Source organism: Pseudorasbora parva, chromosome 4, assembly GCF_024679245.1.
Source record: "Pseudorasbora parva isolate DD20220531a chromosome 4, ASM2467924v1, whole genome shotgun sequence".
Lineage (NCBI taxonomy): Eukaryota > Metazoa > Chordata > Actinopteri > Cypriniformes > Gobionidae > Pseudorasbora > Pseudorasbora parva.
The window spans coordinates 32,354,766-32,382,601 of record NC_090175.1 but is presented as its reverse complement, the minus strand read 5'-3'; the positions used below and the strand labels follow the sequence as shown (position 1 = coordinate 32,382,601).

General features: G+C 41.7%; 1 long non-coding RNA gene and 1 pseudogene across 2 annotated transcripts in view; one reads left to right on the top strand and one right to left on the bottom strand.

Annotated features, from left to right (window-relative positions):
• The window catches only part of LOC137074019 (uncharacterized), a 43,630-nt gene that overhangs the window by 10,052 nt on the left and 5,742 nt on the right, over window positions 1-27,836 (top strand). For both annotated transcript variants that reach the window (XR_010904860.1, XR_010904859.1), the window contains exons 2-4: window positions 737-1,547; window positions 1,637-1,875; window positions 20,175-20,224. This is a non-coding gene — a long non-coding RNA (uncharacterized lncRNA). The remainder of the gene's footprint in view (window positions 1-736; window positions 1,548-1,636; window positions 1,876-20,174; window positions 20,225-27,836) is intronic.
• Window positions 13,319-14,446, bottom strand: LOC137074018 (uncharacterized; annotated as a pseudogene).

Sequence of the window (27,836 nt, the reverse complement as noted above, 5' to 3'; positions counted from 1 at the left end):
GTGTGCTTACCGGAGAAACTGAGTGATATACAGAGACTGAACGTGCAAAGGAGTGATCCATATCGTGGAGAACCTGAGATACCACACTGAATGTGTGTTTATTATTTATTTTGAAAGACTGAATAAAGAAAGCGAGTCCCAGTCAAAGCCGACCCCTGTCTTCTTCCTTCCATACACAACGAACTTTACTACAATGTTATTTGTGATTTTTTTTTTCACTGCTATTGGATGGAAGATAGATTGAAATGGCCTGTTCACATGGCCATGAGCTCACACAACCTGCAAATCAACATTCAAATAATTAAAATGTCCTATATATACTGTAAAAAAAAATGTTGTTTTTTGTTGGTTTAAATAAGTAACCTGGTTGCCTTAAAATTTTGAGTTTATTGAAAATAAAAAATTTAGTTGATACAATGAAGGAAATTTGTTTAATAAATAGAAATTCAAAATATTATTGTATATAAACCACATAAAAAATTTGATAGATTATTAAAATAGCACAATTTGGCATGTTTCGCTGCGTCATCAAAAATAAAACACACACAATTACCCAATATTTTTACAAAATATTTTAATAATATTTTAATAAAGGTTGTCGAATCTCAAAAAATGTTCATTGTACTCTGATGCCACCATCATCCCTCATTATTTTAGTTTAGTCCTGCTGTGTCTAATTAACTATCATCTGTATCACCGTTATGTTCTCCCCCACCCCCACCCCGCTTGCACCAAGGACCATCCAGCGGTCAAGCGCATGTGCCTTGAGCAGGGAGAAGGCGCCCATCAGACCACCTTCCCGGACTACTGCCTGTTGTTCGAGAAGGGTCCTCGAGGGAGCCTTTCATCATATGTAGAGTGGGTGCTGGCATCCTGAAACTCACCATTCACCGTCGTGGATGCCACCAGCCCCACTCCTGATCCAGGAACCAGCCCAGTACCACCTTGCTGCGAGGAATGGCAGGACGTGCCAACTGCAGAAGGAGAGAAGACCTCGGCAGCGATGTCAGAGCCGGACATCTCACCGAAGCCTGAGGGGAATTCGTCTGACCAGGTATGCGAGCCGACTGACCCTTCCATCACTGAGGGAGTTCGAGGGAATGGAGACGAGTACTGCCCACCCTCCCGCCACTGAGAGTGAGTACGGTTGGAACATTATGGACAGTTTGTTTTCGTGTGGAGAGACCAATTTTCTGTGCCCCCTCATCTCATCTGAACCTTCATCATCAGTCTTGTTAACCCTACCCATCCTCGCTTTCCCACCAACTCTCCGAACTGCCATCTACAGATATAGTCATGTTACCAGTATCTGTTGTCTTCAGTCTCCTCTTCAGTCTTCTGCCACTCCTACAGACCAGTCATCGCTTCCTCCCATCAGCCCCTCATCTTCACCTTAGCCTCCTCTCAGTGGCGCGGCTACCCCTCGGAGCTGCTGGGAGTCCCCAATCCCAGGAAGTCTGAAGCCCCTGGCTCCGCCTCCAGGCTCTTACGCCCTCACTCCTTCCTCGCACGCATCTTAATCAGCTCCCTAGTCCATTGACTTACCGGTATGTCCTGTTCAGTGCCCTGACTACTGAACTAGGGAGCTGATTAAGACGCACCTAATATCAGCCTCTCATCTCTTTTATGTCTTAAGGTGGTTGCACTCAAGCCTCGAAGCTCAGCTCCGGATCTCACGCCTTGTTTATACTTTCGCCTGTCTCCGCTGCGCGAGCCTCCACTGACTGCGCGCGCTCCTTCCCAAACGGACGAGGCATTTATACTTGATGTGCTCGCCATTGTGCAAAACTTTGAAATGACAGAGGGCGACTCGGAATGATTGTTCTATAAACCAACAGGAAAAAGCATCGAGAAGAAGTGGACTAATGTACACAGGTGATGATATTTATTTAAGTACATTTGTGATCCCGTCTGTGAAGCCCCGGCTAAAGTCGCAAAATTTAATTATGAGATTTTGATCGTCAAAGTGCCATAGTCATAAAAATGACAAAAATAGGTAATTTGTGTTTATTGCTGTAAATTATAAATTATACCAAGGGGTTTGAGATACAATACTCAATTTTTAATTCATAACATTATAAATACTGAAATTAGTGATTTTATTGACACTACACTTTATAATTTTGCATTAAACAAAATATCGGATGCGGGCTCCCTAAACATCAATTTAAATCATCTCAAGGGGTTTTCAGCGCAACAACACCAGCTGATTTGTATGTTATTCAGTTCAGGAACTTATTTTTTTTACCATTAGGAAGAGAAAGACATTAATATCAGTCGGCACGAGCGGCAATCAGGTCATCGCGACTTAAGTCGGGTTCAGATGTCTGGCGAGATATTTTCGTGTCATCGCCAATATTTTAATATTTTCTTCTTTGTTTTGTAAATAAACATTGTGCCAATAATAACCATATTAATTTAAAGTCATATTAGGCCTGCTATGTGTCTTTTTAAAACAAGTTGTGGATGGTGGTGCGTCAGATTAATGCAGTGTTTCCCAACCAAGGTGCGCCGGGTGCCGTGTAAAAGGTTTCAGCACGCACTTTGCATCGCGGTTTCATCTCACATCTGATGTTGCATCTTTAATATAGGTTGTAACTTGAAAATAATGCTTTATGTATGTTTCTGTCGATGGATACACGTGCTGGCTCCTCAGTTATACATTACAACAACAGCGATAATAAAAGAAAAACGTGGGCAAACGGTCTTTCTTAGTACCCTTTGTGGTAACACTTTACTTGAAGGGGTGTGCATAAGACTAACATGACACCTTCATAATCGTAACATGACACGTGTCATGAATATGAAGGAGTTTTATGCATGTTTATGACAACTGTCATTAAGTGTCATTCGCTTAATTATGTCATTTTTAATGCAATGATGACATTTTGGAGTTGTCTTTGTAATGACAACTTGACATAAACCAATACATCATAACCTGTCAGTGTCTTTGTCATGACAACTTGACATTACCAAGACAACATAACCTGTCATAAACAGATATGAAATGACATAGCAGATTAATTATCAAATTTAAGAAACTACTTAGCTTTTTGGGTTTACATTACATTAGTTGCTAGGCAACGTGGGGGAGAGGATGCTGGCGTTGTCTGTTCGCCACTTCTCCACCCACAAATCATGTTAACTTTACTATTAAATTTAGATTTTATTATATTTTTTCTTATGTTTGTGACTAGTCTAACAGAGCTACTATTGGGACTGTTGCTGATTGCTGGCAGCCACTGAGAGGACGTTGTTTGCATTTTTTCACCGCTTCTCTTCTGTTTTTGTTTGAATTTGTGGTTGGTTTTGGTTTGAAGGAAATTTGATGTTGCTCGCTGTGGCTGCTCTCTCTTCTGGGTGTCGGCTGCTCACTGGTGGTCTTCCTCGGGCTTGAACTGCATGGTGGCTGAAGTTTGCACCAGGCTAGCGTCATCAGCGTCCGGCATGATGTTGAGATGTAATTTTTACTTGTTATTCATGTATTGTTATTTTTTCCCTTTGTTGCACTTTGAGATTCTTCAGAATGAAAAGTGCGTTATAAATAAAATCTATTATTATTATTATTATTATTATTATTATTATTATTATTAAACTGTCATGTGGTTGGTTTTGACGTTGGCTGTCATTAGGCTATTATAATGTCATGATTTTTTTTATAAATTTAATTTGTCATTTACATGTCATTAAGTGTCAATACTCTGTCAAAATATTTTATAACATTGTCATGAATATATTTCTTGACCTAAACTACAGTGGTACAAGTTGAATTTGTCATTAACATGTCATTAAGTGTCAATACTCTGTCAAATTATTTCATAACATTGTCATGCATATATTTCTTGACCTAAACTACAGTGGTACAAGTTGAATTTGTCATTAACATGTCATTAAGTGTCAATACTCTGTCAAATTATTTCATAACATTGTCATGCATATATTTCTTGACCTACACTACAGTAGTACAAGTTGAATTTGTCATTAACATGTCATTAAGTGTCAATACTGTGTCAAGTTATTTCATAACATTGTCATAAATATATTTCTTGACCTAAACTACAGTGGTACAAGTTGAATTTGTCATTAACATGTCATTAAGTGTCAATACTCTGTCAAATTATTTTATAACAGTGTCATGAATATTTAGCTTGACCTGAAATATGGCATCATAGAGGAAATCGTACAGAGTCATCAAAAACTATTAATATAACTCAAAATGATAGAGTGGCATAGACATATACACCTATATGATGATGCCTATGGTGGCACCACTGGTAATGTGTACGCTGTAACAGTTGTTGACAGAGCCTCAGTCAGGTTAGTTTGTTTAGGTGTTTAATGTCAATTTAGTTTGCAGTAAGTAAAAACAATTCACAACAACGTTATTTTGGGTTTAATATACTTTATTTAAACTTTCGCTCACTCTTTAACGAATAGTTTGAGTTTATTCTTACCATTCGGTTTGTTATGGTGGAGTCTCGTGTGCTGGTGCACCGTCAAAAGGGGTTCGGGCGGAAACGTTGGCCCTATATATAATGTTCTGGCCTAGACTCTAGCCGCAACCATTCATTGTTCAGTCCGGGGTGGGGCTCTAAAGACTATTTCTCTTATTTTTATACATCGGAAGATAATTTATAAAGTGAAGTCATTTGACAAAGTGTTATTTTTTTGTGTTTGTTTATGTGTGTATATGATGTTGATATATATATGTTTATTTTGTGTAATGGCCATTATTTGTGTACGTGTTTTCCCCTTTTTGCGTTAATTGGTGTTGGTCACCTGTGTATAAATTCATGCCTTGTGTTTTTAAGAGTCAGTTCTGTGAGAGGGCAGGTCTTAAAAATTAAATTACTTATTTTATTTCTCGAACTCCTTTTCATATTTTTAAGACATTTGAAATTGTCTATTATCTAACCTTCTGTTGAAGCTGGTGGAGGAAACTTAAAAAATAAAATAAAACATTGTGAACTGAAAAATATTAATGATGCTGTTATTAAAAAATAATTTGACAGTGTATTAACACCTAATTACATTTTAATGACAAATTAAACTTTTGCCACTGAAAAAAAAAAAGTATGACATTATAATGGCCTCAGTCAACATCAAAACCAACCATATAACAGTTTAAGGTTAACCCTATAAGCTAAGTAAGTTTCTTAAATTTGATAATCTGTTATGTCATGTTTATGACAGGTTATGTTGTCTTGGTAATGTCAAGTTGTCATGACAAAGACACTGACAGGTTATGATGTATTGGTTTATGTCAAGTTGTCATAACACAGACAACTCCGAAATGTCATCATTGCATTAAAAATGACATAATTAAGCGAATGACACTTAATGACAGTTGTCATAAACATGCATAAAAACTCCTTCATATTCTTGACACGTGTCATGATTATGAAGGTGTCATGTCAGTCTTATGCACACCCCTTCAAGTAAAGTGTTACCGATCTCACATGGTGATCGCGATGTGAGAAATTTTGTCTCTGTGCGGTCATCCGAAAGCATGCACATGCACGTCTCAGCGCGCAAGTATATTGAGTTCTCTTTCAAGTCTTGCGCTTGAACGGACAAACTCACACAAGAAGTAGCCTATGTCAACATGTCCATCTTGATGAGTGTCCAAGCAGACATAGTCTGAATATGCCTTAAGTTAACATACTGTCGAGAAAGCGATACCCCTGGGTCTTAAAGGGGCAGTAGCCTTTACTGCTGTCTGTCAAAGAAGATAAGGAACCACTCACTGCTATTGATTGAATAGATTTTGTAAGTTTAATAAGGATTAATATTAAATTTAAACAGTTAAATATGCAGTAATTTTTCATTTGATTACTGTAACAAGTTCGTGTGTGTGGAAGGAAGAGGACACGGGGGTCGGCTGGACTGTTGATGCTTCTCTTTATTTTCGTATCAAACTCAGTGTCACACTCAGCGTGTGCTTTCAGTCAAACTCATAAACAACGTTCACTTCCGGTTCACAGCGCTTCCGGGTAAACTCAGGGTCTGGGTGTCGCATCAACAGTCCGACTCTTTCTCTCTTTCTGGCTTCCATTTCCACAGGCGTTTTATCCTCTCCCCACGCCCATTACTGGAACAAGATACACTTACCGCTCGTCCCGAGGCTCTCTCTCCCGCTGCAGACCTCGCTGAACCATGCCCCCCTTGCCACAATTACTTTATTCAATTTATTTACCTATAAACTAATGTTAGACCTACCTAAAAATAAAAGAAATAAACATTATTTTATTATCTTTGCTCAATAGCAATTATTTGTGCTGCTGCTTGGATTTAAGTTATTTGTTCTTTTCTTTATTTTTATTTGACAGTAGTTCTTTTTTTCCATGAACATAGCAAATACCGAACCATACAGAAACCGTGAACCTGAAACTGGGAACATAAAACCTAAAACAGAATCGTGAGCAATCTGTACCGTTACACCCCTAGCGTAACCTATGCGAGGGGGTGCCACAAAATTTAGAACATTTTCAATGGGCGCCATGACTGAAAAAAGGTTGGGAAACACTGGATTAATGAATTATTGCTGCGTTCCACTCCACTTCAAGACACGCACTTGCAAACTTCCCTAAGCACTTCCCCTTGGGGGAATCCCTGCCGCAATTTTGAAGTGCGTTCCACTTCGTGAAGTGGACAAGAGAAGTTTATATGGACAGACCCTTGTTCCCTCGATTTTGACCGAGTGAGCAAGTCTACTTCATATGTACACTTCACAGGCAGCTTCATATACCACAATGCAACATGATTGTGACATCACCACATATCGCGTTTAATTTACCCCACCACAAACAACTCTATGATATTTTAAAAAACATTTAAAACAACCCAAACACATCCATATACATATAGAATGCTGCATTAAACAATTTTGTAAAGGAAAAAAATAATAATAAATCAACTCCATAGTGGATTCCAAGTGATCAAGGGCTTAGGGCGTTCCAGTTCAGTCCATTGCAAAGTTTCCGCCAGTAGTGGGCACTCATGCAACGTAAGCAATGACGCACATCCGAGTGAACGCGACGGAGGGAAGTTTGCGAGTGAAGGGCATGATTAAAACGAACTGGAACGCAGCATAAGTTATCTAGGGTATTTGACATGGCAGCACTTAAACGCGAGCAGAAAATAGCTGATTACTTAAACAGCTTTTCCGATATTAATCTCGGTGGAATTACCCCGAATAATGATATAACCAGGTTTATTGAAGAAAGTGCAGGTTGAGGGTACATGAGGGTAAATAAAAGATGACAGAATTTTCATTTTCGGGTGAACTATCCTTCTCTTTATTTTTACTGCAGTACTGTACTTAATGTAGCCCAGTAAAATAATTTAAGTTAGAGATTTTCTACTGAAATGTAATATATTAATTGTTTTATATATTAATGACTTTTTCCTTGGATATTTAGTTTTATTAATAAAGTTATACAAATAATTTCAATTAATTGACTTTGTAATTGTTGCTACAATCAAGCTCTTGTACCCCCAATTTGTTTGAATGTTTTTGCAACATTCAAACAAATTGCAACATTCAATAAATAGGCCTGTTTTACAAAACTTTAAGAATTTTCCCATAAATGTGTCATATATCATTGAAAATGGGAGAATCTCAGCTTTAATGTGATATATTTTAATGTGGTATATGGCTCATATTCAGGATAATTATGCATCAAATGTGTTGCAGTTTTAAAAATAAGCTTGTGTTTATATTGAAATTTCTCAAAACGTCTCGTTTACATTTGTAACCCTCGTTCCCTAAAGGAGGGAAAGGAGACGTACGTTGGACTTAGACCGACGAATTGGGATCACTTCTGGGAGCCCCTATCAGCTTTGAGATTTAGAAAACGGGCCAATGAACATTGGGGTGCCTGCTTTGCATATCGCACCCCACCTGCTGCGCGGGTACAATCAATCAATCAATCAATCAATCAATCAACTTTATTTATATAGCGCTTTTACAATCACGATTGTGTCAAAGCAGCTTCAAAGTGTCAAACAGGATAATATTGCATCAAAATTAGATTTGTCTGTACAGTCGTCCTGGAGAAAACAGTGATGTTATCAGCTTATTTTAATTTATCATACAGTCTTGTTCAAAATAATAGCAGTACAATGTGACTAACCAGAATAATCAAGGTTTTTCGTATATTTTTTTATTGCTACGTGGCAAACAAGTTACCAGTAGGTTCAGTAGATTCTCAGAAAACAAATGAGACCCAGCATTCATGATATGCACGCTCTTAAGGCTGTGCAATTGGGCAATTAGTTGAATTAGTTGAAAGGGGTGTGTTCAAAAAAATAGCAGTGTGGCATTCAATCACTGAGGTCATCAATTTTGTGAAGAAACAGGTGTGAATCAGGTGGCCCCTATTTAAGGATGAAGCCAACACTTGTTGAACATGCATTTGAAAGCTGAGGAAAATGGGTCGTTCAAGACATTGTTCAGAAGAACAGCGTACTTTGATTAAAAAGTTGATTAGAGAGGGGAGAACCTATAAAGAGGTGCAAAAAATGATAGGCTGTTCAGCTAAAATGATCTCCAATGCCTTAAAATGGAGAGCAAAACCAGAGAGACGTGGAAGAAAACGGAAGACAACCATCAAAATGGATAGAAGAATAACCAGAATGGCAAAGGCTCAGCCAATGATCACCTCCAGGATGATCAAAGACAGTCTGGAGTTACCTGTAAGTACTGTGACAGTTAGAAGACGTCTGTGTGAAGCTAATCTATTTTCAAGAATCCCCCGCAAAGTCCCTCTGTTAAAAAAAAGGCATGTGCAGAAGAGGTTACAATTTGCCAAAGAACACATCAACTGGCCTAAAGAGAAATGGAGGAACATTTTGTGGACTGATGAGAGTAAAATTGTTCTTTTTGGGTCCAAGGGCCACAGGCAGTTTGTGAGACGACCCCCAAACTCTGAATTCAAGCCACAGTACACAGTGAAGACAGTGAAGCATGGAGGTGCAAGCATCATGATATGGGCATCTTTCTTCTACTATGGTGTTGGGCCTATTTATCGCATACCAGGGATCATGGATCAGTTTGCATATGTTAAAATACTTGAAGAGGTCATGTTTCCCTATGCTGAAGAGGACATGCCCTTGAAAGGGTTGTTTCAACAAGACAATAACCCAAAACACACTAGTAAACGGGCAAAGTCTTGGTTCCAAACCAACAAAATTAATGTTATGGAGTGGCCAGCCCAATCTCCAGACCTTAATCCAATTGAGAACTTGTGGGGTGATTTCAAAAATGCTGTTTCTGAAGCAAAACCAAGAAATGTGAATGAATTGTGGAATGTTGTTAAATAATCATGGAGTGGAAAGACAGCTGAGAGGTGCCACAAGTTGGTTGACTCCATGCCACACAGATGTCAAGCAGTTTTAAAAAAAACTGTGGTCATACAACTAAATATTAGTTTAGTGATTCACAGGATTGCTAAATCCCAGAAAAAAAAAAGTTTGTACAAAATAGTTTTGAGTTTGTACAGTCAAAGGTAGACACTGCTATTTTTTTGAACACACCCCTTTCAACTAATTGCCCAATTGCACAGCCTTAAGAGCGTGCATATCATGAATGCTGGGTCTTGTTTGTTTTCTGACAATCTACTGAACCTACTGGTAACTTGTTTGCCACGTAGCAATAAAAAATATACTAAAAACCTTGATTATTCTGGTTAGTCATATTGTACTGCTATTATTTTGAACAAGACTGTATAGCGACAATGTTGACAGATCCGTATTATAGTTTATAGAATTAATTAAAACCTAATTCATAAATTTTATCTGTAGAACTAGTTGAATAACTTTGATCATAACTTTAGCATCCCCAACTGAGCAAGCCAAGCCAAAGGCGACAGTGGCAAGAAACCAAAACTCCATCAGGGCATGATGGAGAAAAATAAACCTTGGGAGAAACAAGACTCAGTCGGGGTGCCAGTTCTCCTCTGGCCTATTAACACACGGTGTATGATTATTATTCTGGCAACCTTACAGGTCAGAAATCATATTAGATCGGATTATTCAAAATGTCAGGGTATCACGCAAGAGACGGGTTTATTTAGGATTAAAATAGCCTTTAAAATAGCATAATGAACAATGCTCCACTGACTTTAGACTAATTTTTTTTCTGGTCAGTGGCGCAATTGTTTAATGGATCAGCAAAATAGCACCAGGGATTGTTTGCGCCGGAACATGCCTCCTTTTTTTTGCACTGAACTGCCCAGGGAGCGCAAGTTCATTGACTAGTTTAGCGACGTGCTTCTGTGGAGGGAAAAGCACGCTTTGCACGGGTGCAAAATAGGAATGACACATGCGTCGGTGTACATAGTCAATTGCGCTGAGTGAAAGATAGGGCCCCAGGATGCTTTGGTCATGTCCAGGCGCAGGTCCACCATCCGATCCAGACACAGCCCGGATCCGGGATAAACCTCGGGATAAACAGAGAGACTAACATTAGCGTAGCTGCCACTCTTTTTATGATGTAAGTACATCAGGTGTTATGGGAAGTGTTCCCGGTTCCGGCTGACCTGTGTATGTCATAGTAAAGAGATGTGTTTTTAGTCTAGATTTAAACTGACAAAGTGTGTCTGCTTCCCGAACAATGCTAGGAAGACTGTTCCAGAGTTTAGGTGCTAAATAGGAAAAGGATTGACCGCCTGCAGTTGATTTAGATATTCTAGGTATTATCAACTGGCCAGAGTTTTGAGACTGCAATAGACGTGATGGAGTATAATGTGTTAAGAGCTCGCTTAAGTACTGGGGAGCTAAACCATTTAGTGCTTTGTAAGTAATAAGCAAGATTTTAAAATGTATGCAATGTTTAATAGGGAGCCAGTGCAGTGTTGACAGAACTGGACTAATACGATCATACTTCCTGGTTCTAGTAAGAACTCGAGCTGCTGCGTTTTGGACTAGCTGGAGTTTGTTTATTAAGCGAGCAGGGCAACCACCCAGTAGAGCATTACAATAATCTAGCCTTGAGCTCATGAACGCATGTACTAACTGTTCAGCATTTTGCATTGAAAGCATGTGCCGTAATTTAGATATATTTTTAAGATGCTAGAATGCGGTTTTACAGATGCTAGAAACGTGGCTTTCAAATGAAAGATTGGTATCAAAGAGCACACCCAGGTTCCTCACTGACGACGAGGGCTTGACAGAGCAGTCATCAAGTGTTAGACAGTATTCTAGGTTACTACTTGTGGAGCTTTTCTGTCCAAAATAAAAAATTCAGTTTTATCTGAATTAAGTTGCAGGAAATTACTATTCATCCAAATTTGATATCAGCTATGCATTCCGTTAATCTTGTGAATTGGTAAGTTTCGTCCGGGCGTGAGGAAATATAGAGCTGGGTATCGTCAGCATAACAATGAAAACTAACACCATGCTTCCTAATATCTTCCAGTGGTAGCATATACAGGGTGAAAAGCAACAGTCCTAACACTGAGCCTTGCGGTACCCCATACTGAACCGGTACCCCATCTCTTCATTTACTGCTACAAACTGATAACGGTCAGATAAGTATGATTTAAACCATGCCAATGCAGTTCCACTAATGCCAACATAATTTTCGATTCTATTCAGAAGAAAATTGTGATCGATAGTATCGAATGCAGCGCTAAGATCGTAACACTAATAGAGAGATACAAACACGATCAGATGATAAGAGTAAATCATTTGTAACTCTAATTAGAGCAGTCTCAGTACTATGATACGGTCTAAATCCTGACTGGAAATCCTCACATATACCATTTATACCAGGAACTTTTCTAGTATTTTTGATAGAAACAGTAGATTCGAGATTGGCCTGTAAATAACTAATTCTTTAGGATCAAGTTGCGTTTTTTTAATAAGTGGTTTTATTATAGCCAACTTAAAAGTTTTCGGTACATATCCTAATGTCAAGGATGAATTAATAATAATAAGCAGAGGATCTATGACCTCTGGATCTCTTTTAGTAGCCTAGTCGGTATAGGATCAAGCATACATGTTGTTGATTTTGATGATTTAACAAGTTTAGCCAATTCTTCTCCTCCTATAGCAGTGAATGAGGGTAATTTTTCCTCAGTGACACTACAATGCTTTGTCTGAAGTGATACTGTAGTAGACGGCTGCATGGTTATAATTTTATTCCTAATATTATCAATCTTACTAGTAAAGAAGTTCATAAAGTCATTACTGCTGTGTTGTTTACAAACATCAGAAGTTGAAGCTTTATTTTTGTTAATTTAGCCACTGTATCGAATAAATACCTAGGGTTCTGTTTGTTTTCTTCTAAAAGAGTTGAGAAATAAACAGATCTAGCAGTTTTTATGGTCTTTCTATATGCAATCATGCTCTCTTTCCACAAATTGCGAAAAACCTCCAGTTTTGTTTTCTTCCAGCTGCGCTCCATTTTTCTGGCTGCTGTTTTAAGGGCCCGGGTGTGCTCGTTGTACCACGGCGTTGGATTATTTGTTTTTATCTTCTTTAAGCGCCGGGGAGCAACTATGTCTAAAGTGCTAGTAAAGAGAGAGTCAATAGTTTCTGTTGCAACATCACAACAAAACCAGCAAATTCTTTGATAAAGTCTGTATTGTGCCCTGGTGGCCTGTATACAGTAGCCAGCACAAATGTCAAACAGGATTTATCATTTACACTACACAATGTTACATAAAGCACCAAATTTGAAACTAGATGTAGTAAGTTCGTAGATAAGGAAGGAAGAGGACAAGGGGGTCGGCTGGACTCTCTTTTATTATAACAAACTCAAAATACAGTGTGCACACGATCGCGTGTGACTTTCATTCAAACTCTTGTTCACTTCCGGGTCTTTTCACTTCCGGGTCTCATTCAATGTCTCTGGGATGTGTGTGGAGCGTCAGCAGTCCTCTCTCTCCCCTGCTTCCGTTTCTCCGGGCGTTTTGTACTCTCTCCGCGCCCATTACTGAAACGAGATACAGGTGTTACCAATCTGTGTCCAACCCACTCACTTACCGCTCGTCCCGCGGCTCTCTCTCCCGCTGCAGACCTCGCTGAACCACGCCCCCCTTGCCACACTAGACTTCTAAGTAATACTGAAAATATTATTATAAATTACAGCAACACCTCCCCCTTTACCTTTCAAACGTGGTTCATGTTTATAACAATAATCTTGGGTGGTGCACTCATTTAAAGTAATGTAGTCGTCAGGTTTTCGCCAGGTTTCTGTCAAACACAGCACATCTAAGTTATGATCTATAATCATATAATTAACAATAAGCGTTTTTGGAGAAAGGGATCGAATATTCAGCAACCCAAGCTTTATCAATTGTTCATCCGAATTATATCTGTTGTTCATCATTTGTTGGACATCAATTAAATTTTTACTTTTAAATGGTTTTGATGTTTTTTTTTTGTATTTACTAATTCGGGGAACAGACATAGTCTCTATATGATAATATCTAGGTGAAAGAGTCTCTGTGTGCTGGTATTTAGCTGACTTTGGTGATGTGAGACAGCTAGCAGACGGTTGGTTCAGCCAGTTTGTCTGCTTCCTGACCTGGGCCCCAGTAAGTCAAGGTTTAGCTCTGTCTAAGTCTATGTGCCAAATTACTAGAGAGAAGAGCAGCACCAGCCCAGGAGGGATGAATGTCATCTTCAACAGGTCAGGTCTGCCCAAAAAACTTTTCCAATTGTCTATGAACCTTATATTATTTTGCAGACACCACTTAGACAACCAGCCATTGAGTGATGATAATCTGCTAACTATTTCATCACTCCTTTTAGCAGGGAGGGGACCAGAGAAAAATGCAGCCTTTGACATCGTACTTGCGAGTTTACACACCTTTTTAATGTTAATTTTGGTGATTTCCGACTGGCGAAGTCGAACATCATTAGTGCCAACGTGAATAATAATCTTAGAGAATTTACGATAAGCTTTAGCCAGCACTTTTAAATTTGCTTTGATGTCAGGCGCTCTGGCTCCCGGTAAACATGTGACTATGGTGGCTGGTGTCTCTATTTTCACGTTCCGTGTAATAGAATTGCCAATAACTAGGGCACTTTCAACAGGATCCTCAGTGGGTGCATCACTGAGTGGGGAGAACCTGTTTGATGTTCTAATCGGAACAGAAGAGTGGTTTTTTGATCCGCGACGATGCTTTCTCATCGTCACCCAGCCCTGCTGCGCGGGCTCAGCCGGAACCAAACAATGAGTGTTCACTAAGCTAGTTGCATCCAAAGCAGTATCTAAAGCTGTTACATTCTCACTACTCTCACATAAATCTTGGATGCGTGTCTCTAAATCTGAAATCTTCTCCGTCAGCCTGATTAATTCCTTACATTTATCATATGTGAAGCCCTGTTCGCCAACGGAGCTAAATATGCTAAAGATGTAGCATGCAGTGCAAGTGAAAATGACAGGAGAAGACATGGCTTACCGTATTTGTTGATGAATCCACAACTTACCACAGTTGTTTGATGGAGTTTATTTAATAATCCAACTCACCACAGTTGTCTAATGAACTCAGAAAACAGGAGACCCGGATGCCGGGATGGAAAGCTACCAGGCTAGCGAAAAGCTAACGCGTGGTAATTATTTAGATTAAAAGCTAGTGATGTCAAATTTAACTTGATAGGCTATATTAAACACTATGATGATGAGTAAGTTATATTTAACAGTGTAGATAAGAGTTACAACCACTTCCAGCACACTGCGGGAGTCCCTCGGACCCCGTCTCAACAGGCGGGGAATTTCCTGCAGGGAGAGTCACACTGCCATCCCACATGACCCAATCAGTGGATTACTGGAAATAGGCTTGGAAAGCGTGCCCCTGGAGGCCACTGCGGAAGCCACACTCTCCCGAAGGAAGATAACGTGGAAATTACACATATGGACTGACCGTGGGCAGTACTACATACGGGAGTCCCAGGGGTGGCCCCGGCCCTGTTGGGCGGGGGACAGTCACCACACTGAGACGGCAGAGCGGCTCTGCCAAGGGAAAGACACAGGCTCGCTGTAGGGAGCCGTACCGTGGAGAATACATATATGGGACTGCCGTGGGGGTCACTACATATGGAACCCAGCATAACACAAGTTCCACACTGCATACGAGTGTTAGACCTGCCGTTAGACGCTCCGCCACGTCTGACTGCCGCGGGTTGCAGAGGACTCGACAGGGTTCGCCATTCTGGGGAACTCGACTGGAGCATATAAGCGCACGTATCCGTTCCATGAGGAAGGAAGTGGTGCAGCAAGCCGACAATAGATCAGGCCCTTCGGTGCTACCGACTATGAGAAGTGAGTACACGGGAAGATACCGGTTCTACACGTAGGCTATAAAAGCGATCGTGTTAGGTGACGCCCAGCCCGCAGCTCTACAAATATCTGTCAGCGAGGTGCCACGAGCCAGCGCCCAGGAAGAGGCTACACCCCTGGTGGAGTGGGCTCTACTCCCGAGATGGCAGGGCACATCCTGGGACTCATAAGCCAAGACAATGGCATCCACTATCCAGTGGGCCATCCTATGCTTGGAGACAGCCTTCCCCTTCTGCTGTCCTCTGTAACAGACGAAGAGCTGCTCTGAGGTCCTAAAGCTTTGCGTTCTGTCCACATACGTCCAAAGTGCTCGGACAGGACAGAGAAAAGCCAGGGCTGGGTCTGCCTCCTCCGAAGGCAGCGCTTGCAGGTTCACCACCTGGTCCCGGAAGGGAGTGGTGGGAACCTTGGGCACGTATCCAGGCCAGGGTCTCAGGATTACGTGAGAGCTAGGAGTCCGGCCCGAATTCCAGGCACGATTCGTCGACCGAAAAATGCCTACAGGTCCCCTACCCTCTTGATAGAGGCCAATGCAGTCAGGAGTACCGTCTTTAGAGATAGAATTTTTAACTCCACTGACTGCAAAGTCTCAAAGGGAGGTCTCTGAAGTGCAATGAGCACCAGAGACAGGTCACAAGAGGGTATAGAGGGGGAACGACTGAAATCTCCTCGCGCTCCTCAGGAGCCTGACGATCAGGTCGTGCTTCCCCAAAGACTTACCTTCTACTAGTTTGTGATGGGCATTGATTGCGGCCACATACACCTTGAGGGTGGAGGGGGACAGCCTTCTCTCCAACCCATCTTGTAGAAAGGAAAGCACGGCCCTGACCAAACACCTTCGGGAGTCTTCTAGGTGAGAAGAGCACCAGTCGACGAACAGGTTCCACTTCAACGCATAGAGGTGCCTCGTAGAGGGAGCTCTAGTGGAAGTGATGGTGTCTGCCACAGCCTGTGGCAGGCCACCTAGACCCTCCGCGTCCCATCCCGGGACCAGACATGGAATTTCCAGAGGTCTGGACGCGGGTGCCAGAGGGTGACCCGTCTCTGAGTCAGGAGGTCCTTCCTCAGAGGAATGGGCCAAGGAGGTTCTGTTCCAAGGAGCACTAGTTCCAAGAACCATGTCCTGTTGGGCCAGTATGGCGCCACCAACAGGACCTGCTCCTCATCCTCCCTGACCTTGCACAGTGTCTGTGCAAGAAGGCAAACTGGGAAAACGCATGTTTGCGTAGGCCCCGGGGCCAGCTGTGTGCCAGCGCATCCATGCCGAGGGTCCCCTTGGTCAGGGAATAAAACCACTGGCGATGGGCCATGTCCGGGGCGGCAAACAGGTCTACCTGTACGGCCCTGAAGAGATCCCAAATTAGCTGGACCGCCTGGGGATGGAGTCTCCACTCTCCACTGGCTGCCGTGGGGGCTTGTTGGCCGCACAATTGAGCCGGCCCGGATGTGAGTGGCACGAAGTGACCTCAGATACTTCAGACTCCATAACAGGAGGTGGCGAGTGAGTTGTGTCATGCGACAGGAGCGTAGACCTCCCTGTTTGTTGATGTACGCTACAACTGCAGTGCTGTCCGTACGGACCAGAACGTGCTTGCCCTGGAGCGGCATCTTGACGCGGCTCAGGTTAGGACAAACTGCGAACAACTCTAACTCTTGAGCACTATAAGCCCGAAGGGTGGGACCTCATACTGATATGCTTGTCCGTTGACCACAGAGCGTAGAAACGGTCTGTGTCGTGGGAGAACCGAGACATGTACACGTCCTTCAGGTCGATCGCTGCACCAATTTGAGACCAATGCAGACCGCGCTTCTTCAACACAGAGGTGAAGTGAGCACCCCTGAGCTTGAGGGGACGCCGGGCGAACTGAGTTGCATAGCCGAGTCTGATGGTGCGGATGAGCCAGCGGGACGGGCTGGGGAGAGCTAGCCAGGCCCCTAGCGACTGCACCAGCGGGACTAACGGCACCACAGACGTACCCGCCGCGGGGCAGCGCAGCGGCATGCAGGGACCCGACCAGGACGGCGCGGAGGTGGCCCGTGGTGGGGTCTGCGTGCGCGTGGCAATACTTACCTGCTTCCACTGAGGGGGCGCGGTACAGTGGGGAGGCCGCCTGTGGGTGTGCCGCACGCGATTGGAAAGGCGCCTGAGGGTGACAAGGCATGAAAGCATCATGATTGAACATATGTAATTGTCACAATGGAGACCACTGGCCCTCCTCTGGGGAGAGGAAGTGGTGCGCGTCGCCGAACAACCCAGCCAACGAAATAGGGGAGTCCAGGAACTGGGTCTTATCGGTCTCCTTCATATCAGCCAGGTTGAGCCAGAGATGCCGCTCCTGGACCACCACAGTGGACTTTGCCTGGCCAATAGTACGGGTGGCGGTTTTCGTCGCCCATAGGGCGAGGTCCGTCGCCGTCCGGAGCTCCCGGAGGAGCTCTGGGCCAGGACTACCCTTGTGCATGTCCATCAGTGCCTGTGCTTGATGCAACTGAAGCAATGCCATGGCATGCAGGGCGGACGCGGCCTGGCCACAGGCCCTGTAGGCCTTCGCGGTCAGACCGGAAGAGACTCTACAGGCCCTGGACGGGAGCTTCGGGTCCCCGCGCCAGCTAGAGGCGGACGTCGGACACAGTTACGGCGACGGCTCCACCCCCTGGCCTGCCCGCCGTCAAGGGTAGTGAGGAGGGAGGAGCAACTAGGTTGCCCACGGGCGCTAAACGGTGTTTTGCACGACCTAGTCAGCTCCTCATGCACCTCCGGGAAGAAAGGCTACGGGGTGCGACGGTGAGAACCAGCGCGGCCCACCCCGAGAAACCAATCGTCCAACCTAGAAGGTTCGGGACGTGGTGGAGGGTTCCACTCAAGCCCGACCTTTTCGGCAGCCTGGGAAAGCATAGCCGTCAACTCCGGGTCCGACTCGACCGTTGCCACTCTCCCAGAGGGAGGCAGTACAGCCGAATCTTCATCCCCAGAGGACTGAAACTCCCCCTCTGATGCAGCAATCGACATCTGCTCATCCGCGGTGCCCCAAAAGACACCGTCGGCCGCGCATGTGGGGCGCTTGTGAGGGATTAGGGTCCCACGAAGGCTCACTCGACGGGTTTGCCCTAACCATGATCCTCTGATCACCCCAGCCAAACCTTCAAAGTAGGTCTATTCTGCTGGGCAGGAATAGACCTAAATCGAGCTGTGGGTAGGGGGACTCCACCTTCCCGGAGGTAGGCGAGTCTCGACCTAAGCGCTGAGATAGTCATGTTCCCTCAGTGAGAACATGAACTATTCACAAACGCCGCCTCAGCGTGTTCTAACCCCAGGCACTTGATACAGTGCTTGTGACCATCAGTAGGCGATAGGGAACAACCGCATCCAGAAACGCACGGGTGGAAATACATCCTGAAAAGGACGGCACGTCACCCGTGTAGCTCTTTTTGTGAGGAAAATTTGCTCTTTTAGGTGTTGAAGCACCCAGGGATCGACCATGGCAGAATAACAGGTTTTGTGTGCAGCCTGTTTTCTGCTCTCACCAGAAAAAGGAACACGCCCACCGAACCAACTGTGTGGTGTGTGTGTGTGTGTGTGTGTGTGTGTGTGTGTGTGTGTGTGTGTGTAGTGCAATTTGCTCAGTTTGAAAAAAGCAGCTCTCTCAGCAGCAGTGAGATCGCGGTCACACTGTCTTGTGCCGTCTGACCAACATGAGCAATTTCCCTCGGCACACGCTTTCACTTTCTCTCTCTCTCTCTCTCTCTCTCTCTTGCTAGATAGAAGGCAGTCAGGTGCTTCATCAACACCGTTCGGCTCCGAAGTGAATGACAACAGTGCGTGGCGATCGCTTCCGCTTTGTACCCGCGCAGCGGGGCGGGGTGAGATATGCAAAGCACGCAAGCCAATGTTCATTGGCCCGTTTTCTATATCTCGAAGCTGATAGGGGCTCCCAGAAGTGATCCACATTCGTCGGTCTAAGTCCGACATACGTTGAACGTGACCGACTGAAAGGGAAACATGATTTTCTGAGCCCGAAATTCAGCAAATATTTAACATAGCCATACTCAGTTAATATTAGAGATATCAAGGTAATATTTTAACAGAATGTTCTTTACATGATTTTATGTAGAAAAAATGACTTTAGGAGGGTTTTCACAGACAGGGTCACATTTCACCAAAATTATTTATTTTGCCAGTGATTCATTTATTTATTTGATTAAACATGGATCTTTATTTAAAAATGCCTATAATGAGTTCTCGTCGAGAACTCGTTCATCGTTCAACTCGCACAGTTACAAAAAATGCGTATTATGTTGTTGTATGGTGGTATTTTTGCAAATGTTTCTTAAATAAATCAATGATATTTGTCCACTGGAACGATCACTTTAAATTGAAAATGGTTTACTTAAAGCAGTTATATTTTAAACAGATGGAATTAGAAATATAGGCCTGCCCCTAATAAAAGCCTGCTTCAAATAAAAGCTGGTTCCCATCTGCAGTTCAGGTAAATAAAGGCCCCGAAACTACGGTATCTTTGTTGTGCTTTCTCACAGTCAGACACAGATAAATGCTGGGTTTTGAGATGGCTGGCCATCTTTCCATATCACTCTCACGCCACAGTATCTAACCAAGCAAAAAGTAACGTTAATGTAAACTCACCCATTCCTTATATTACAACCATTTTAAACGTATTGTTAATCATTATATCGAGTCATATGCGATACTAGTTAATTTGACTAATGCAGCCGCAGCTCCGGTAAACAAATTGACTTGAGGAGCATTTTAGATCCTGTTTAGCTAACGTTAGTTAACATTTTAGACCGTTATTTGTTCCTCATTACATTTTCTCACTTGAAACTCACACTAACAGATTGTTACCATGCCTTTTAATCTTTTTAGAGCAAAGACATGGAAGGTGCAATGGCAGCAACATGGCTACAATACTATGAGTAAGTAAAATTAACATTGAACAAATCAATGGGATTTTGTTTTGTGCAAAATGCAAATGATAACGTTTTGAACAGTTATTTAAAATGTTGTTCTTCAATTTAAATGTTTGGATGAATTGCTATTTTTGGAAATGTAATTTTGACCAGAAATGTCTTTCAGCACAAATGCACTGTAAAAAATGTTGGTTGTTTTTTGTTGGTTTAACTTAAAAAAGTAAGTAACCTGGTTGCCTTAAAATTTTGAGTTTATTGAAATAAAAAATGTTAGTTGATACAATGAAGGAAATTTGTTTAATAAATAGAAACTCAAAATATTTTTGTATCTGAACCACATAAAAAAATGGATAAATCATGAAAATAGCACTATTTGGCATGTTTCACTGCATCATCAGAAATAAAACTCCAAACAAATTTCCCAATATGCTTAAAAAAATATTTTAATAATATTTTAATAAAGGTTGTCGAATCTCAATAAATAATATTTTTTTTTATTAGAATTAAATTTAAATCAAAATTTTTTTGGATGAATGCATATACAGTCCAGATGAAAAATAACACAAACCTCAACTAACATCAAGCCATATCGCTTAATAGACCCCACATGAAATGGCATCATGACACCCAAGGACCAATGATATACATTGAGCACAGCAAAACATATACATTGAGCACAGCAAAAGCTTGTTTGACACATAATAAACAACCTCTTAACGTTCACGAGGAAGCTCTCTTTGCTTAAATTAGCTCAAATTGACTATCAGATGTAATTATCTTGACAAACTATACATCATTAAAAAGATCTAAGAATAAAGTTAAATTTTTTTTACCTCTGTTTTATTCTCAAAGTCTTATAGTGACCGTAATGTGTTAATATGTGCCAGGAGTTATGAATAATGATCATCGGCGTCGCTACCTTTTGATTGTAATATGCGCGTCATTTGCTCCCATTTATAAAAAAAACTCCTCTGTGGTTGTCAGGAAGACTCTTGACAAAACAACTTCCCTCAGGGCTTTTACTTCAAATGTGTGCAGATGTGGAGAAATATTGATAGATTCTCATATGTTTGAGTCAAATTTCTATACAAAGAAGTATTATTTATTCAATCTTTATCCAAAATCTGTGGATGTATCATTATGAGCGCAGTAGATTGTGATGTGCTGTGTTTTCAATTCATTCTGGCAGCCGGACTTATTCTGGCAGCCCATTGACTTGAGTCCTGATCAGTGCCCTGACTAGTGAACTAGGGAGCTGATTGAGACGCACGGTAGATGTCTTGTGTGCGCTGTTGGCCAATGGAGGTCGCCGTCCGCAACTTGCGGCCACCTTGTCACAGGCAGCTCACTCACTCGTAACAGTGTGTTTAAATGGTGCATGTACTTTTAAATAACCATAACTTGCTCAATTTTCAACCAATTTTCAAACTGTTTCGTTGGTTATAAATGTCATGTAGTTATGAGTTATGACAATACATACTTATAAATAATTATAACCATGGACTTCAATATGTAAGTAACATTGAACATAACAGATAGGTGCAATGAATATACATACACACAAGGTATTTATGTTAAATCAATATATAGGCTACTAAAACTGTGTACCGAATGGCAACATGAGAAATGATATATATTTATACACATATACAGCTCTGATTTTTTTTCCCAGTGCTAGCTATATATATATATATATATATATATATATATATATATATATATATATATATATATATATATATAAATATAAAATAAGAATATCACTATTAAAATAAAATAATTAAATAAAATGTAAACAAAAAAAAAACATGCAAACTAAGTTTATTTTAACTAGACAAAAGATTGGTTGTCATAAAATTGTTATTGGTGTCAATAAAACCTATATAATTGAACAGCTCGATTGTGGTCTCAGCCCCCTTGATAAAGTGCACGTAAGTTAGCCGTGATACACAAGCTGCACGATTAAGTCGTTTATCGAAACGAAAAGCTGCATTTTCAATGTGTTAAAGCATCCAGATTTGTAGCCATGTTAATAACATTTGTAAGAAACCAAACCATTTGTAAATCCGTCAAGATTTCAGCGAGATTATTAAGAGTATTTATGTTCATACAGATCACTCATCTTACATCAGGTTCCACAGAGCCCAACAGAAAGCTTGCCTGTGACAAGATGGCCACCAATTACAATTACAAATATTAAAATACAAATATTACTTCTACATCACAATTCTTGAGTTTATTTGAATCTCGTTGGACATTGAATAGAGTGTGTATGATGACGATGGTGACTCCGCCGTAAGAAATCTAGTCCTTATTATGGATATCTATGACCAAAACAGCTTCCAGAGATCGTCAGATCGCTATAGCATGCAGATAGACGCGTTTGAAGACAATAAACACACAATCGCGGCAATATTGGTCTGTGTTCTATATGACATGTTGGGTGGTTTCATAATAGATTATATTTATAATGCAATGCTATTCCACATAGCTTTTAGCATTGTGTATTTTCTGTCAGATTGTTTGACCCGAAGCTAACGTACATGAGATCACAGATTGTTATATAAAACACTCGACTTATAAAGTATAAAGTGATATGAAGTAAGTTTTGAATAAAACATGATTTTAATCTTATAAATTGTTGTTTTGCTGGTGTGCTAAGCTAACATGCTAGCTTGCCCTAGATGCACCTGCCACTGAGCAAATACATAATTTTTATGAACATTTTATAAATATAAAACTACTGAAATGCTTATTTGGACGAAAATCATTTGATAGAGTCAGGGAAGGTAAAGTGAAAGGTTTGATTTAGAAATGAGGTTTGAATAGAACAGTTTGAATAGAGAATCGTTAGTAATTATAATGCAGACAAAAGAATAATAATTTGAGCCATAACCAGTCCGCAGAAGTGTGAATGTGTCCCGGGGAGACAAACTGAATGGGGCAGTTGCACCTCTAAGGCCGGGGACACACTGCAAGCGTGCCGTGAGCGTCTCGGCTGCGTGGCGTGTCCGTTTTTATTTCGGCTCCCATGTTAACCAGTTAGCGCTTGCATACTGCCTGCGTCAGCCGCGCGGCTCACGCGGAAAACGCGTGCATCCTTCAAATAGAAGAGACGCCTATTATTCACGCGACACGCGAGCGTGTTGGAAGCGTTTCTAGGCAAAATAGCATAGGAAAAGATGTTTATATGCCATTTTGACACGAATACATATTAATAAATTACATTTTCATGTTTGAAAGTCTTTAGATTAACATAAATGCAGATATAGGCCTACTTGTAAATTAAAAACAACATAATTATTGATTTTGAAATATTAAACCTGTCAATACAGAACGAAATATTCTTTAGCCTATTTTGCCGTGAAAACAATATATATGTATGGTCAATAGGCTACTGCCGACGTTGTCTTTGCTGTATCAATAGGCAATATATTTATATTTAACATGAAGTATAGGGCTTCCCAGCAGCAGCAGCGCCGCGCCGGACACGCTTCTGGTGTGCAAAGACAGAGAAAACGCCAGGCAGCCGCCCAGCGGCTGACACGCAGCAGAAACGCCACGCTTGCAGTGTGTCTCCGGCCTAAGCAATAGATGCAATACACTGAATGAAAGCTCAGAAGACATGGCAATAAACATCAGTTGATATTTTAGAGAAATCTCAAAATAAAATCACATGAAACGATCTTGTAAAACATTTAATAAAATTCAGAGTTTTAGGCTTATCATCTTCAGATCTGAAATATAACATGGTCAGACTTGTGGCTTTAGCTGTAGTGCATTTCTAGATTTCTCCAAGCCAATTTCAATTTTATTTTCATTAAGATATTTAATACATATAAATTTCTAATAACTTTACAAAACTTTGAAGCTTATTATAAATATTTTTGATTATAAAAAATATTATCATTTTGACTTTACAGTAAACTGCCAGGTGTCTGCTTTCAAATGAGACCATAATTATGCTTTTAGTGCAAAGGATTCACAAACTGTGTTTGTTTTTGTCTGAGTATGCATTTCTTAGGATTTTTTTCAAAAGTTGGGATTCAGCTTAACAGGATAAAGGGATTGTTCATCATGATTTACTCCCCCTTCAAGTCTTCCTAGGTGTATATGACATTCTTCTTTCAGACGAATACAATCATTTATTATATTAAATCCATGGCTCTTCCAAGCTTTATAATGGCAGTGAATGGCAGGAGGTCCTGTCTCAGAGGAATCGGCCAGGGAGGGGCTTTCGCAAGAAGTAGCAGTTCTGGAACAAGTTCAGGCTGTGCCAATACGGGGTGACCAAAATGACCTGCTCCTTGTCCTCCCTGACCTTGCACAGAACCTGTGCAAGAAGGCTCACTGGGGGGAACGCATATTTGTGCAGGCCCCACGGCCAGCTGTGCGGCAGTGCATCCGTGCCGAGCGTACCCTCGGTTAGGGAGTAATACAGGCTGCAATGGGACGAGTCGTGGGAGGCAAACAGATCTACCTGTGTGTCCCCGAACTGATCCCAATCCAGCTGGACTGTCTGTGGATGGAGTGACTGAACGAAAGGGAACGTTAGCGCAGTGAGATAGAATGCCATGTGTTTACTGATTGTGTACATTAGTTCACTGACAGATTGTTACAGATTATGCCAATAAAAACTTTTTTCTGTTAATGTCGGTATGTCTGTGATGCGTAATGTTATCTATGCATTGTAATAACTGTTACAACACGATTTTTTTACAGTAACAGACACCGTTATAAACCATCTACATAATTAAGCTTAATGTATTGTTACCACATCCACATTAATTTTAAAACCAGTTCATTTTAAACGTGGGATTATCAACTAAATTTAGAACATCATACATAGAAACTAACTTACCCACTTTAGCCGCATTCATCGTGAACCGTTTCAAACTACACTCACTTCTGGAGGGGCAGCATGAAGACAAATAACTTGTACAGATCTTCACACAGGAGCAGCTTCTAAGCAAAACCTGCTTTATACTGACCCTCGGGTTATAAAGCAGTCTGGTGAGAAATGCTTCACGTTCGCGCAAACATAAAAGCATTGATGAAAACAAAACTCAGCCACTTGTTTTCAGTGGTTGGGATTTAGGAACATCAGAATGACTGCTGTGTTCATTATTACACCCAAGAACAGAACACCACAATCGCTTAGAAGCCATTCTGCTCCAGCGTAATGGCGTACTGTGATGATGACAGCTTGAGCTCGCTTTTAGGGCGGGTGTCAATCAACAGTCGTGGGAGGGGTGTCCGACCGTGTGACGTCGAACCGCTCGATTTGAGACAGGGAAAAACATATAAGGAGATTTTTTTAAAAAAACACTGGATGGATTTTTACCATTATCCACAACTTCCAAACTCTGACCTTTTCCATGATCGCTATGGCAATGTAGACCAAAGCAGGTAACAAACTTTCGGTTTACGTTAGTCTATACTGTTCTCAGCTAAACGCTTGGTTGTATTATCAGTACTCAGGAGTAGACTTTTACAACAACGCTTCAGGCAAAATTATCACATGTCCCAGATGGTCGCATGGATCTGACTATCTTACAAGCACTTACTAATATCTGTAGCACTAAGCGGTTCACCTGAGTTATGCGGCGCAGACATTTTGCCACTGTGTGGTAGGCTTGGCTGTTCCTATGAACCACGCGAGAGTTACCTTCCATCCATGCGCCTGTAAAGCGATTTTATTTTATTATTAATAAAGGTTTATTTGTTTCTAGTTATTTATTTTGTTCACCCGCATCCGCATTCACCCATCAAATATTATCCCGCGACGCGGGGTCCCGTGGGAGTGCAGGTCTCTATTTGGATAGTAACCTTAGGCTTTTAGGGTGCGTTCACACTTGTAGTTCGGTTCGTTTGGTTAGTTTGGTCCGGACCAAAAAACAAAAACAAACATAATAGTCCTGGTCCGCTTAGCGTTCACACGGGCATTTTTAACAGCGCACCTAAAGTTACCGAACCAAAGGCACAGGGAGACGCTCACAACCTGATTGGTCGGTTTATATGACGTAGGAGCTCGTTTACCGAACATGCAAAACAATGCTGTGTGCGGATTACACGCGCGGGCATTTTATGCGTGTACATGTGGCATTATTTTTACCTGCTGAGAACTCATGAAGAGCTCATGAAATGTTCACAACATTCAAAACAACGCTGTGTGCTGGATTAAACGCGATCATTTTATGCGTGTAACACATATGGCATTATGTTTTACCAGAGAACTCATGAAGAGCTCATGAAATGTTCAAAACAACGCTGTGTGCTGGATTAAACGCGATCATTTTATGCGTGTACATGTGGCATTATTTTTACCCGCTGAGAACTCATGAAGAGCTCATAAAATGTTCAAAACATTCAAAACAGCCGCAGGATTTCCTCCGTTGTGCAAAAGAGACGGCCGTTCTGTCGTCTGTACCTGCTAATAATGGGCAACACAGGAACTTTGATGAGAAGAGCCAGGTATGCTTTTTGTGTGTTTTTTCTAGCATTTTCGAAACATGCTCGTCTGACCAAATATTGATGAGGCTCTTCCTCGTTGCTCTACGTTTGCCCTCTAACGTTAAAGTTACTCATTTTGGATAACGTCAATAGCGTTGGATAGCGTCATCAAATCAGCTGCATTATGCGTGGCATCTTGTGACATTACGTCCGGTTTTTGGTCCGTTTACATGTCTTTGGTCCGTGTTGCGTTCATATATCAATCGAACCGCACCAGAGTTCGTTTGGAAGCGGACCGAGACCCATCTTTTTAGCGGTCTCGGTCCGCTTGTTTGGTGCGCACCAGAGTTCGGGTGGCAGCGTTCACATATGTTCAAATGAACCGCACTAACCGAGCAACCGCACCAGGGTTCGTTTTAATCGAACCAAACATGACAAGTGTGAACGCACCCTTAGAGCGGTCTTGCTACACATTAAATCTGTCAATTATTGAAAACAATAAACATACCCCTTGCTAAAAATTATACAGTTTTACTGCAGTATTTTAAATAGGTTAAACTAATATATAAACTCAATAATTTCATTGAGAAAAAAGTTCATGCATCTATTTTCACGTTGATTAAAATAAAAGTCTACTGACAATGTCTGACATGAACAACATTTTAATTACAAATATTAAAATACAAAAATTACTTCAACATCACAATTCTTGAGTTTATTTGAATCTCGTTGGGCATTGAATGGAGTGCGTAGGGTGCTAGGCAACATGTCAAACGGGTCCGTTTATGTTGCATGGTTTATGGAAGCAAGGGTTCTGATGTGTTAGACCCAGGCCCTCAGGGCTTATTAACCCCGGTGAGAGCAGCCTTAACTCTGCTAGTCCTTCTGATGACTGCCGCTGCCTGGCAGAAGCCCCTCCCATGATGCAAATTTGCGTCTGTTGTGTAGTGAATGAAGTGAATGATGTTTACGCGTCCAACTTCACGTGAATAGCACTATTTTTTAGAGTCACTCGCGTCTGGTGTGAACGCAGCATGACTGTTATGTATGCTAAACCGGAACTGAGATACCGTCAACCGGAAGTATTGCGTGTCATGGCGACGCCCACTAAGATTTGCAGGAAAGTTGTGGATAGGATGGTTGTGTACAGGCAGTGCCAACACAC